The 15,390-nt window shown below is 43.0% G+C and overlaps 1 pseudogene; it reads right to left on the bottom strand.

Annotated features, from left to right (window-relative positions):
- Window positions 1-14,354: 14,354 nt before the first annotated feature.
- LOC134937615 (5S ribosomal RNA) lies at window positions 14,355-14,473 on the bottom strand (annotated as a pseudogene).
- Window positions 14,474-15,390: the final 917 nt, after the last annotated feature.

Genomic DNA, 15,390 nt, shown 5'->3' with positions numbered 1-15,390 from the left:
TCAGCATCTCGAATTGTAATAAAGGACAGTGCGACTGAACAATGGAGCTATCAAGTAAAGTCCATGAATGCTGTGTAGGTATTAGCGACAAAAGGGGTGGGGGTAGGAGACAGGAGCGGTCAGTAGATGCTGGGCTTCACAAAGGGGGAAGCTGGAAGTGAAAGTATCTGATAATTGACAAATGCGGCTAACAGCGCCCCCCACCCTGCAGCGCTATGTGCTGAGCACACTCAGCACACACCTAGTTATGGCCCTGATGTGTATGCTGCTGTATTAGTTTTAAAAGCGGATATTTTGGGGTAGACGGAAGGGGGGCAGTATTTTGGTCACAGGGCTATACGGTTCATTGTATTGTCAGGGAATGGACACTTATGTTAAGTACACACTAGAACGACACCAATATATCTGTGCATGATGCATCAATAGTACAAATAGCTGATGCACCAATATATCTGCAGATATATTGCTCATCGGCTGTGCAGTAGGGCCGACGCAGTATATCTGTGCACAGATGTATTGCTGGTACATGCTTACCAATCGTTGGCCCAATTTGTCGTGCATGCTGTCACAACTGGGCGGCATTTACATGTGCTGGCCCTATTGTGATGTCAGTGACCGGTGGCCTCTGCAGCATATGTATGGGCGGTCAGCTGACCATCCGTACACAAAGCATCGGCTGTGTAGCAGGGCCGATATATAAGCCAGTGTGTACCCTTTAGAATTTTAGCTTCTCACATGAGCATTATGCTAGATACTTATGGCAGGAAGCAATATGAGAGTGAAGTGAACTTATCTTTGTTAGCAATTAAAGTTATATGGTTAAGAAGTGGGGGCAAGAGTAACACTGAGTGACAGTGTCATTGTGAGTAATTAAAATGTAAGGTGGGTAATTTCTACTGCGCTATGTTCCTGATGACTTCTCTACTGCACATGCACAAACCTCTGGGAAATGGCCCAGCACATGCAACTAGTCCTCCCCACATGTCTCTTACATGCCCATCAGACCTCCCCACATTCCTGTACACATGCCCACATAACCTTGTAGATATCTTGTGGTTCTCAGTGTATTATTTAAAGCTCAGTGTATTATTTCAAGATTTTTCTTGACAAGTTATAACACACTGCCCTGGCAATTCATCATGTACTAATTGACCAATTCACGTTCTTAACTGTACTTGACCTACACTTGCCCACCCTGGTATTAAAATATATATTTTATGCAAACAAGTGCATATATCCAACTTGGATTGTAAAAACCCTGGAATCTTCTGATTCTCCACTCCAGCTCAACTCTGCCTGCTAGGGGGCAGTAACAAGTTTCTGGGCAAGGACAGCGATTTGCTGCAGTCACTGTGACTGCTGTAGTTGCTCAGTAGTCCCTGCTGATGACTCTAATTAGCCCCTTGTTGGTCCCCTGGTAGGAGAGACAGCAGCAGAACAGAGGGCACATGATCATACAGTATCTTCTTATCTATGCTGTGTGTGTAGAGTGAGCCATAGCATGCTGTGACCATACCTGCCAACTGTCCCAATTCCAGCGGGACAGTCCTGCTATTCATACATTGTCCCGCAGTCCCACCTGTGGGCTGCAGTGCCCCATGGGCTGGGGGAGAAGTTTGGATGAGCCTTTGATCACTTCTAACAGCGCTACTGATGAAGTGATTGGAATAAAACAATATTAAATAATATAACAATTTATTATAGTAAAAACAATAAAACTGCTAAAATTAGCAATTGCTCTCCTCACAATTGTAAAGAATAAAATACATACACCACATTCAGTTGATATTTCTGTATGTAATGGGATCACTTGGTGTCTGTTCCTGTATATTATGCCTCCTATGTACTATACATGTGTTTTGAACTCTATATGAAGTGATTGGATTGATTATTTGCACAAGTGTTAGTAATCATCCTCATTTGAAAGGGTATATAAACCCCACTCATTCATTGTATGGTATCCTTTGATAAAGATGGTATCCTTTGATAAAGCTGCTAAACTTTTTGGGGAGCAGCGAAACGTGTCAGTACCCCCTGTTTCACACCACCTCAGTTTTGGCGATCACCAGTGTGTGTCTGAACCAGCCCCGGATCCACTACCAGCTTGCCGTGCAGCAACAAGAGGATATCTCCAGCACTCACCAACACAAATGAGGACATTCTAAATCTAACATGGACTCTCATGTATGGAAGCCTTTCCACCTCTAAAGTGGTGACCGGTCAATATCTAAACAACCGAACTGTGCTATTCCAATCAAGCCTCTATGGAATTAGTGGACTTATCTGGGCATAATATACAGGAACAGACACCAAGTAATCCCATTACATACAGAAATATCCATATATATTGGTAGATGCTCAATTAGCTTAGTGATATCATTCAGGTGCTCGAAAGGGAGGGGTATTTCTGAGCACGAAAAAAAGGCAATTGGTTTCCCCCAGCACCCTGAATGATAACAGTAACCAGATATAAATCCCACATGATAATAGAATACAGAGATCTTCGTTACACATATTTGCGCAAATGTGTGAATAAGCCCCAAAGCCGCATCAAGGCGTCTCTGTATATTTGGGGTCCCCAGCGCTATATCTAGGTGCAGGGTGTGGCACCCCAAAACACCAGCATAAGCCACAAAGCCCAGCGTAGCATACCAGTGAAAAAACTATAGTGTTAATAAATTAGTATTTAGGAAGCCGAAGCTATAGAGAAAGTGATACAATAATGAAATGCAATTAAAATAGAGAAATAGTGTTAAGAAATTAATAAGTGAAAAGTGTTAATAGAATGTAAAGGTATGCCACACTAAAGCCATCCAGCTCAGCCAGTCCAGAGGCACCATACCTCACACCTCCATTACCCCAATCTGGGTCTAAGATTAACCAGCATATATCAACTGAATGTGGTGTATGTATTTTATTCTTTACAATTGTGAGGAGAGTAATTGCTAATTTTAGCAGTTTTATTGTTTTTACTATAATAAATTGTTATATTATTTAATATTGTTCTATTCCAATCACTTCATCAGTAGCGCTGCCTGTATATTTTCTGTTTTCTGTGTTTTTACGGGAGTGACCCTCCTGTTCATGTGGCAGCTGCTTGGTGCAGCAATCCCATAACAAGCGCCTGTTCTTCTTGCTAAGGAGCCCTTTACCATTTGATCACTTCTACTCTGCTCTGCAAAGCAGACAGTGATCCCTGAATAGATTCAATGTGCATGTGCACAGTGCAGAGAAGTGAGCCAGGGGACTGCCCAGCTGCTCAGGGAGCTCTTAACACACCACCAAAATCACGAAAACAGGGTCGTGCCACGAGGCCATGTCCTCCCACCTGAGGACATCCCCCTCACAAATGAGGTCACACTCCCTTTTCAGGCAAGGGTATCAAGTTTATGGCAGCAAAATTTGAGAGGTATGTGTGACTAAGGGTAAGAATTTTTATCAGTAATCTTTAGTTAAACACATTTGTATAACTAGAGCTTCTAGTGTCTGTAATGATTTAGAAACAAATAAATATACAGTAGATATGGCCTACATGTTGCAGTCAGTCCAGTGTTCACAATAAAATAACATCTAATACACCAAAAAATGACCCAGCAAGAAATATGTGCTTAGGGATTAATCAGGTCTAATTGCATTTGGAATTTGTTGCACATTTATCATGTATATTGTACTTAGTAAGAAGAAAATAAATATCACAGGCAATAGTTGAAAACAAGAAATCCAGTACAGGCAGCAATATTAGTATCAATACTTGAAAAATTTCCCAAAATATAGGACGGGATGTAATAGAGTCCGAGTTTGCCCGACATGTAGGATGCCGACTGAACTCGCTGGCAACCCACACATCCAGCGAACTCGGACTTGATTACATCCCGCCCATATTGTTACTAATGTTACATAGAAATAGCACACAAAAGAGATTTGAGCAGTGCTGCAAGTATGGCCGTACGGGGCGGTACTGCGTACCGGTAAGAAATTTTCAGCTGGTATGCAGTACCGCCAGGCCGACCACGGTGCTTGCAGCTCACTGCAGTGCTGTGCGTGTGAGGGAAGGAGAGAGGCCAGTGCACGCCGCTCCTGTCCCTCATTGATCATCCAGTTTACTCTCCGGTGGTGGCGTGTCTGTCATTATGAGAGACAACGGTTTGTGAGCAAATCAGAGGCGCCAGTTCATGAGCCAATCAGAGCTCACGGACCAGCAGCTGCGGCTCCTGATTGGCTGCCGAACCGGTGCCTCATTTGAGAGACACGCCGCTGCCGGAGAGTAGACTGGATGATCACTGAGGGGCAGGAGCGGCGCAGGCTGCACTCTCCTCCCCTCACATAGTAGAGGTGAGCGGCAGGGGGGTGGGGGTGTATTTGGCACTGTGGGGACATATCTGGCACTATGGGGGCATACTGTATGTGGCACTGAAGGCATATGTGTAACTGCACTGTGGGGACATAGCAGGCACTATGGGGACATATGTGGCATGGGGGGCATAATGTATGTGTATCTGCACTGTGGGGACATATCTGGTACTATGGGGCATATGTGGCTCTGGGGGGCATATGTGTATCTGCACTGTGGGGACATATCTGGCACTATGGGGGCATATGTGGCACTGGGGGGCATATGTGTATCTGACACTATGGGGCATATGTGCACCTTGTACTGGGAGGGGGGCATATGTGTATCTGCACTGTGGGGGCATATGTGGCACTGGGTAGGGCATATGTGTATCTGACACTATGGGGCATATGTGTACCTTGCACTGGGAGTGGGGCATATGTGTATCTGCACTGTGGGGACATATCTGGCACTATGGGGGCATATGTGGCACTGGGTGGCATATGTATACCTTGCACTGGGGAGCATATATGTATCTCGTACGGTGGGGGCATATTTGGCACTGTGAGGGCATATGTGTATGTGCCACTATTGGGGGCATATGTATATCTGGAATTGCGCTATTGGGGTCATATGTGTATCTGGCCCCCCATATGTGTAACATGCCCCTATTTTCATTGGCCACACCCCATGTGGCCACACCCATTTTTTGCCATGCGCGCGTTCTTTGCACATGCACAGTACCGCTAAAAGATTTTTTTTTCTTGCACCACTGGATTTGAGCATAGATACCCCCAATAGTGAAGCTAGACATGCCGTGTGGGCAGAATGACACACTCCCAGAGGAGATGTTGGATTGCTCCTAGAGACTCTGGCTGCACTGACGGCCCCGCTTCAGTGACAGGAGCCGGGGGCTGCACAAGAATGTCACAGTGCAGTCCCGGGCTCCCTGTCACTGCAGAGGAGCTGGCATTTTGGAGTCACCCCCTGGAACGGTGACACCTGAGCGTGGTCCGCACCCTCCTTGTGACGCCTCTGGTTACACATGCTCAGGTGGGACCCCTACTGCTGATTGCAGTAAGTCACTGACTACTGCTACCGTCCAGTAACACCGCTAATTTTCGCTCAGCTGAGACAGCTATTTTATTTAAAGATCGGCGATAGAATATAAGATATGGCTTTTTGATAAATAGATCCCTATAATTTTATTTATTAAAGTTTGAATAATTGCAGTAATAACTAATTCTTTTTATAGCCATTCTTGCAGTGATAAATGACTTATCATTCACATTTATCAAACAAATTTGGCAGAGGCAGATGAACATTGCTCAGCTGTCCTGGTGATACTGGTCCAAAGCAATAATCATGACTAATAGCTTTGCCAGGCCAGTCTCATACATGCTACACACGGTTCAACCATTTGCAGATTCATTACTGGAAAAAAATATAGTTCATATATTGTATTACAAAAATAACACACACACACACACACACACACACACACACACACACACACACACACACACACACACACACACACACACACACACACACACACACACACACACACACACACACACACACACACCACAAAAAATTTGCTCAGATATGTGCTTTTGTTTTTAATAGTTAATAAGATAGTTGAAATAATAATAATAATAATAATAATAATGATAATAATAATAATAATAATAATAAGAAGAAGAAGAAGAAGAAGAAGAAGAAGGAGGATAAAAACAGTTCTCTTTTAAAAAAAAATTATTCTATGCCCTCCTGAAGACTTGGAAAGTTCTGTATCAATACTTGTTCAACTAATTACCCCCCGCACATAACCACTTCGATGACACCCCTTTATGCTGCCATTATGGCTCCCTTACCCTTTGATTAAAAACAAGCAATAAAAAAAAAACAAAATAGCCTGAATTGAGCCTAGAACTAAAAAGACTGATGCAGTTCATATAACTGGCCTGCAGATGGTGCTAGAATATGAGTTATTAAGAAACCAATGTTCAAAAACAGATTTAGATAACAATGACCATGGGGGTCATTCCGAGTTGTTCGTTCGTTATATTTTTCTCGCAATGGAGCGATTAGTCGCTAATGCGCATGCGCAATGTCCGCAGTGCGACTGCGCCAAGTAAATTTGCTATGCAGTTAGGTATTTTACTCACGGCATTACGAGGTTTTTTCTTCGTTCTGGTGATCGTAATGTGATTGACAGAGGCCCTCATTCCGAGTTGTTCGCTCGGTATTTTTCATCGCATCGCAGTGAAAATCCGCTTAGTACGCATGCGCAATGTTCGCACTGCGACTGCGCCAAGTAACTTTACTATGATGAAAGTATTTTTACTCACGGCTTTTTCTTCGCTCCGGCGATCGTAATGTGATTGACAGGAAATGGGTGTTACTGGGCGGAAACACGGCGTTTCAGGGGCGTGTGGCTGAAAACGCTACCGTTTCCGGAAAAAACGCAGGAGTGGCCGGGGAAACGGTGGGAGTGCCTGGGCGAACGCTGGGTGTGTTTGTGACGTCAACCAGGAACGACAAGCACTGAAATGATCGCACAGGCAGAGTAAGTCTGGAGCTACTCAGAAACTGCTAAGTAGTTAGTAATCGCAATATTGCGAATACATCGGTCGCAATTTTAAGAAGCTAAGATTCACTCCCAGTAGGCGGCGGCTTAGCGTGTGTAACTCTGCTAAAATCGCCTTGCGACCGATCAACTCGGAATGAGGGCCAGGAAGTAGGTGTTTCTGGGCGGAAACTGGCCTTTTTATGGGTGTGTGCCAAAAAACGCTGCCGTTTCTGGGAAAAACGCGGGAGTGGCTGGAGAAACGGAGGAGTGTCTGGCCGAACGCGGGGAGTGTTTGTGACGTCAAACCAGGAACGAAACTGACTGAACTGATCGCAGTTGCCGAGTAAGTCTGGAGCTACTCAGAAACTGCTAAGAAGTGTCTATTCGCAATTCTGCTAATCTTTCGTTCGCAATTTTGATAAGCTAAGATTCACTCCCTGTAGGCGGCGGCTTAGCGTGTGCAAAGCTGCTAAAAGCAGCTTGCGAGCGAACAACTCGGAATGAGGGCCCATGTTCTGAAACTTATGTTATTGACAGCATGGATAAAATGTGAACATTGAAAATAAGCGAAAAAGCATTTTCTTAAACACGATGTACAGATGCATATCTCTGGTGAAAGCATTGTTGTGGGCAGAGCAGAGTGCTGGGCAGGTCCTTTTAAATGGGTCTGAGACTGAGGGTCGACAGCACAAAGGTCGACACACCTTAGGTCAACATGGACAAAAGGTCGACAGGAACAAGGTCGACATTGAAAAAGGTCGACATGAGTTTTTTTATGTTTTGTTGGTGTCGTTTTCTTCGTAGAGTGACCGGGAACCCCAATTAATGCACCGCGTTCGCTCGCCATGCTTTGGGCATGGTGCCTTCGCTCCGCTACCGCTTCGCTCGGCACACTTTACCGTTCCAATCGTAGTCCACGTGGATCGTTAAGTATGAAAAGGTTCAAAAAAAAGAAAAAAATCGTGAAAAACTCATGTCGACCTTTTTCTATGTCGACCTTGTTCCGGTCTACCTTTTGTCCATGTCGACCTTTTGTCCATGTTGACCTAATGTGTGTCGACCAATTGGCGTCGACCTAAGGTGTGTCGACCTTTGTGCTGTCGACCTGGAGTCCGGATACCTTTTAAATAAAGGTTTATGTCAAATAACCTGTTGCCAGCCATTATGTGTGCTTTATGTTGCAGCTATACTGTACTTAACTGTTGTAAGGTGCTTTGACCCTCTATTTGTTTTGTGTATTATTATTATCCCATTTATTTTTTTATAAAATCATGTTTATAAAGTACACTTGTACTCTTCCAGTTTGTTTAGTGTGCAGGGTACCATATATTTTGTTTTCATAATAGGTGTATAGATAATTATCTATGGCCCTCATTCCGAGTTGTTCGCTCGGAGATTTTCATCGCATCGCAGTGAGAATTCTCTTAGTGCGCATGCGCAATGTTCGCACTGCGACTGCGCCAAGTAACTTTACTATGATGAAAGTAAGTTTACTCACGGCATTTTCATCGCTCCGACGTTCGCATTGTGATTGACAGGAAATGGGTGTTACTGGGCGGATGCACGGCGTTTTAGGGGCGTGTGGCTGGAAACGCTACCGTTTCCGGAAAAAACGCAGGAGTGGCCGGAGAAACGGTGGGAGTGCCTGGGCGAACGCTGGGTGTGTTTATGACGTCAGCCAGGAACGAAAAGCACTGAACTGATCGCACAGGCAGAGTAAGTCTGAAGCTACTCAGAAACTGCTAACTCGTTTGTAATCGCAATATTGCGCGTACGTCGGTCGCAATTTTAAGAAGCTAAGATTCACTCCCAGTAGGCGGCGGCTTAGCGTGTGTAACTCTGCTACATTCGCCTTGCGAGCGAACAACTCGGAATGAGGGCCTATGTTCTAAGCTAATACCGGTATACTTCACAAACACACATATAGCACATACAAAAACTCTCTGTGAATCCACTAATTAGTTTAACTGGGAAAATAGGTTCTCCATTGTATCACTTTGGATTAAAGGAGTAACAAGTGTGTCCAATATACTAGATACAAGTAACAATCTCCAGTTCGTTCCCTGGTTTTAAATGGTCAGCTTTTTTTCAAGTAAGTTTGTTGCTTACGTGTCCCTTTAACCGCTGCTAAGGTGTCCATTTGCAGGATTTCTCTTCTTCAGCTGTTCATCAGCGGTAGTGGTGCTGTGGTCTCCCGGCAGACTCCCGCTTCTGCTCCGTGGCTCGGTGGCTCAGTTTCTCCGTGTGCAGGGCGGGATCGATTTTTCAGCAATCGACGTTTCACCTAGCAAAACGCTCCCTCAGGATGGCTGCATACACAAATTCAAGAATGGGTTTAATAGCCCCGTATTGACACCTTCCGCATCTTCGGGCGGCTGCTCAGTCCTTCAGGGTGCCACTAGGTATATGTAGCCAAACAGATCTGCAAATGGAAGAGAAGAACAAGCGCCTATGGTGTAGTATGTCTTTCCAGGATGCGCAAATAGCATGCAAATAACAGAATTGCATACCAGATTTTAGTTTGTATTAGAGCATATCAATCCCCTGCTTCATAGTCCAAATATAATCTCAGAATCTAAAAGTGAGGGAGACAAAGACAATCACCATATAGTGTAGTATGCCATTTATGTGTGAATGGTCCTAATCCTGCAGACCTAATTACTACACTATATGGCAATTGTCTTTGCTACAATCTGGAACTCAATTCTGTTATTTGCGTATTATTTGCGCATCCTGGAAAGACATACTACACCATAGGCGCTTGTTTTTCTCTTCCATTTGCATATATATTAGAAATGTGCGGCTGGCACTTTTCGTGTTTTGGTTTTGGTTCTAATTCCACTTTCGTGTTTTGGTTTTGGTTTGGTTTTGCCAAAACCACCCTTTCGTGTTTTGGTTTTGGATCTGGATGATTTAAAAAAAAGCAACAACCATAAAAATGGCTAAAATCACAGAATTTGGGGGTAATTTTGATCCTACGGTATTATTAACCTCAATAACATTCATTTCCACTCATTTCCAGTCTATTCTGAACACCTCACAATATTGTTTTTAGGCCAAAAGGTTGCACCGAGGTGGCTGTATGACTAAGCCAAACGGCACAAGTGTGCGTCACAAACACCTGGCCCATCTAGGAGTGGCACTGCAGTGGCAGACATGATGGCACTTAAAAAAACTAGGCCCCAAACAGCACATCATGCAAAGAAGTAAAAGAGGTGCAATGAGATAGCTGTATGACTAAGCTAAGCAACACAATGTGCGGCACAAACACCTGGCCCATCTAGGTGTGGCACTGCTTCCCACTACACTAATGGTGGATACCGGACAAACGTCTAACACCAACATAGCTGTCAAGGCCTAATTTATCCGCTTTGCAACAGGATGACTGCTGTCATATTTCATCTTCCTCGCAAAGGACTGTTGGACAGTCATTTGCTTAGTTGAACTAAGCACAAGTGGTCTTCCGTCTTCCCCTCTGGGATGACGATCGACTCCCAGCAGCAACAACAGCAGTGGCATCAGCAGCAGCAGTAGGAGGAAGTGGTTCTTGATCTTTCCCTATTTAATCCTCCAAATTTTTGTTCTCCATTATGTTTCTGGAGTTATATAACAAAATGCAAAACAGGAGAGCGTACCTCTACACCACATAGGGCAAACCCTGTAAAAATTATTTGGATTAAATATTAATAGCCACTTTATTTAAAGTAAATAATATACCGCACAGGACAGCACCACTGAACTTATATGGCAGCACCACTGGACTGAACTTATACGGCAGTACCACTGGACTGGATTTATACGGCAGTACCACTGGAATGGACTTATATGGCAGTACCACTGGACATATGGCAGTATCACTGGACACATACGGCAGTACCACTGGACACATACGGCAATACCACTGGACTTATACAGCAGTATCGTAAAAAAGTTTATATTAATAAATTAATATAATTTCAGGCGCTTGAGACAGAGCTGATTTTCTAAGCGGCTGTTAAAAATAAGGTGATAGTCAGTCACCCTGATAGGACAGCAAAAAATGGTATGAAAGCGCTAAACCAGGTGCTAATTTCAAAATAAGTATACAATTTAATAAAGATGATATACAATAAAATATAACGTTAAAAATATAAAATCTGATAAAGCCTCAGTCTCATGACCACAGTGTATTTGTCCTGTATGCTCTGAATCAGCCAGGTAAGTCTTTGAAAATTAAGTAGATGGAAAACTCCAGCGTTCTTCAAGCCAAAATATCAATTAAGGGACATCCAATAATTAATGAATAGTTACCAGGTTCCAAGTGGTTCACAAGCCGCGTATCCCACCTAGCAAGGTTGAATATAGTCCTGTCCTATGTAATATCAGATGGTGGTTCTCCCCTTTATTGATTGTCCACAAAGATGGATTCTGGAAAAGTACAAGATGTATGGTCTGCCGTGGATGATCCCAACACTGGTATGGCAATGTCCTGGTCAGAGGCTTGCTCCCTAACGCGTTTCACTGTCATTTGGCAGCTTTATCAAAGGTCTTTGATAAAGCTGCCAAGGGAAAGTGAAAAACGGCAGTCTATACATCTTGGACTTTTCCAGAATCCATCTTTGTGGACAATCAATAAAGGGGAGAACCACCCAGCTTGTGAACCACTTGGAGGCTGGCACTGAGGCTTTATCAGATTTGATATTTTTAACGTTTTATTTTATTGTATATCATCTTTATTAAATTGTATACTTATTTTGAAATTAGCACCTGGTTTAGCATTGTTTTCATACCATTTTTTGATATACGGCAGTATCACTGGACTTATACGGCAGTATCTTTGGACTTATATGGCAGTACCACTGGACTGGATTTATACGGCAGTACCACTGGACTTATACGGCAGTATCAGTAAAATTATATGGCAGTACTACTGGACACATACGGCAGTATCACTGGACATATACAGCAGTACTACTGGACATATACGGCATTATCACTGGACTTATATGGCAGTACCACTGGACTTGATTTATATGGCAGTACCACTGGACTGGATTTATATGGCAGTACAACTGGATTTATACGCCAGTACCACTGGATTGAATTTATACGGCAGTATCACTGGACTTATACAGCAGTATCACTGGACATATACGGCAGTATCACTGGATTTATACGCAAGTACCACAGGACTGGATTTATACGGCAGTACCACTAGATTTATATGGCAGTACCACTGGACTGGATTTATACGGCAGTATCACTGGACTTATACAGCAGTACCACTGAATATATACAGCAGTATCACTGAACTTATACGGCAGTATCACTGGAATGGATTTATATGGCAGTACCACTAGACTGGATTTATAAGGCAGTACCACTGGATTTATATGGCAGTACCACTGGACTGGATTTATACGGCAGTATCACTGGACTTATATGGCAGTACCATTGGACATATACGGCAGTATAACTGGACATAGACATCACAATCACTGGACTTAAACGGCAGTACAAAAAGGGATACTGGCGCCGGCTGGATCTCAAAATAAAGAACGGATACAAGTTTATCAGTTAAACAATTATATCATACATTTATTAAAATTAATCTAAAAAGTGTATAAATAACACGTGTGTTATCAAAGGGGTAATAATAAAAAGAGTTGAGAGTCTCTCAAGTAGGCTAAAGACCACTTAGATTTCAAATGGGGCAATAAGCACTTATGATCTGGCTAGAACTCAGTCCTCCAAGGTCTCCTCATATGTTTTTGGTTGTAAATATTACCATGGTCTCTGAAGAAAGTCCCCTTGGTTCTCATTTACAGGTCGAGGTCCAATAGCAGCAGGGGAATGGGCAGAGACTCTAAAGCAATGCTGTAAATAGAGGTCCTGGAGGATTCAAAAGTCCAAAGATTGCCAGATGATTCAAAGTTGAAGCAAATATGGTGCCCGTGGTCAGTGAAAAAAGGGGCTCAACGCGTTTCGCTGGTCTGTAACACCGTCAGCTTCCTCAGCTCCAACGGCAGTACCACTGGACATATACAGCAGTATCACTGGACTTATACGGCAGTACCACTGGACTGGATTTATACGGCAGTAACTCGACATATATGGCAGTATCACTAGACTTATACAGCAGTATCACTGGATTTGTATGCAAGTACCACTGGACTGGATTTATACAGCAGTACCACTGAATTTATATGGTAGTACCACTGGACTGGATTTATATGACAGTATCACTGGACATACACGACAGTATCGCTGGACTTATATGGCAGTATCACTGGACTTATATGGCAGTACCAGTGGCAAATACTGCAGTACCACTGGACTTATACTGCAGTACCACTGGACATACACGGCCGTATCACAGGACTTATATGGCAGTATAACTGGACTTACAAGGCAGTACTACTGGACTGGATTTATAGGGTAGTACCACTGGACTGGATTTAGACGGCAGTAGCACTGGATTTATTGGCAGTACCACTGGACATTTACGGCAGTATCACTGGACTTATACGGAAGTATCGCTGGAGTTATGCAGCAGTTTCACTGGACTGTATTTATTCAGCAGTATCACTGGACTTACATGGCAGTACCACTGGACATATACCACAGTATCACAGGACTTATATAGCAGTATCACTGGATTTATACAGCATTATCACTGGACTTATATGGCAGTACCACTAAAATTGATTTGTACGCCAGTACCACTGGACTGGACTAATACGGCAGTATCTCTGGACTTATTTGGCAGTTCCACTTGACATATACGGCAGTTTCACTGGACTTATACGACAGTATCACTAGAGTTATGCGGCAGTTTCACCAGACTGTATTTAAACAACAGTATCACTGGATTTATACGGCAGTAACACTAGACATATACGGCAATATACCTGGACTTATATGGCAGTGTCACTGGACCTATATGGCAGGACCACTGGACATATACGGCAGTATTGGGAAAAGGGAGAAAAAGAAGGCTCTTGTGTGGGCGCACTCTTGGAAAGAAAGGATAATTCCTATAACATATACAAAGAAATACTTAAAACATAACTTTTAATGTTGACGTTTATAATGAAATTACCCATATAGCTGATCCATAAAAAAGAAAAGTGTAATGATAAGAGTTTTAAAATGTTCTGGTCTGTTTAATCACAATGCGTGATTGGAATGGTTGTAGACATTTGATCGTCTTACCCCCATTTCCCCTGACCAGTACAGAATATCTGTATTGATGGAACCAAGGAATGGTCATAAGGATTATTTGATAAGTACGTCCCACTAGGGCTACTTAAATTCAAAGATAGGTAGTCTCCTGCATTCACAGGGACCTGACTTTCTGACGTAAGCCACAATAATTGGTCGTAGGCCACAAATGAAAGAAAGGAAGTAAGAATTAGTGGTGATACTGCTGGTGGCGTCGCAATTCACATAGGGAGGGAAATGGTCCCTGCTCTACAACACCGGGTATTCGCAGGAAGTCTCCTCTCCCGGTACTAACCCGGCCCAACGCTGCTTGGCTTCCAAGATCGGACGAGATCGGGCATTGGCAGCGTGGTATGATAGTAGAGAATTTATATGACAGTACACCAATGAGAGTGCACCTATATAAGAAAATAGGAGAAAGAGGAGGAAGAAAAAGATGAGAGAAAATGAGAACAGTTTAAACAGGGAAGGAGATAAATTAGTACAGTACAAATAGGTGGATCTGCTTTCTGCGTTAGACACAGCTCATCAAATCCCACATCTGTGGTATTGTGCTCCATGAATCGCAGATGAGAGTCCACGAAAAAATAGTAAAGTGTGAGCGAGAGGTATGAAATATTTGATTTTGATTAAATTATCAGTGAAGAATTGTCACAAAGGACTGGTAAGGAATTGAGATAAAATAAGATTATATCTGTCCTCAGAGAAATCACATAATATTTTAAACATTAATTTGAGAAATCTCATCAATGATCATCATACATCCTATTCTGAGTGTAGAGATTCAATTGAATTTAACAGAATCAGGTGTGGTGAATCCCACAATCTGAGCCAAAAAAAATATAATGATGTTTCTAATCACAAAAAACGTGCTGAGGATCACAGTGAATGAAATAATCTTATAACAATATATTGGCCTCTGCTGGTGAAAATTCAGCATACCAGTGTAAATTCTCTACCAGGTGTTAGCTTAGAAGATCGAAGGAAAAGGAAAAGGGGATGGGAGGAAAATTTTATACTATATGTTTTGCTTTTAGGCAATAGCGCTATAACCAAAATCTATATGTGTGCTACACAGGTCTAATCACATATTGTCCAATAAAGCATATTAATAAATGCACATAGAATGTTGCTGTCTGTGCACATTGTACACAGAACAGCGGTGGGCTTACGGTCACCAAAATTGGAAAGAAGTAGGCAGGTCAGGGCATCGTCAGGTGCCCATGCAGGAGCTGAAAGTTCACTCCATGTGTGGTCCCCCCCGTGGAAAACGCGTTTCGCC

The sequence above is a fragment of the Pseudophryne corroboree genome, chromosome 6, assembly GCF_028390025.1.
Source record: "Pseudophryne corroboree isolate aPseCor3 chromosome 6, aPseCor3.hap2, whole genome shotgun sequence".
In the NCBI taxonomy this organism is placed as follows: domain Eukaryota; kingdom Metazoa; phylum Chordata; class Amphibia; order Anura; family Myobatrachidae; genus Pseudophryne; species Pseudophryne corroboree.
The sequence above is the reverse complement of the archived record's forward strand: the minus strand, read 5'-3'. Positions and strand labels throughout refer to the sequence as shown.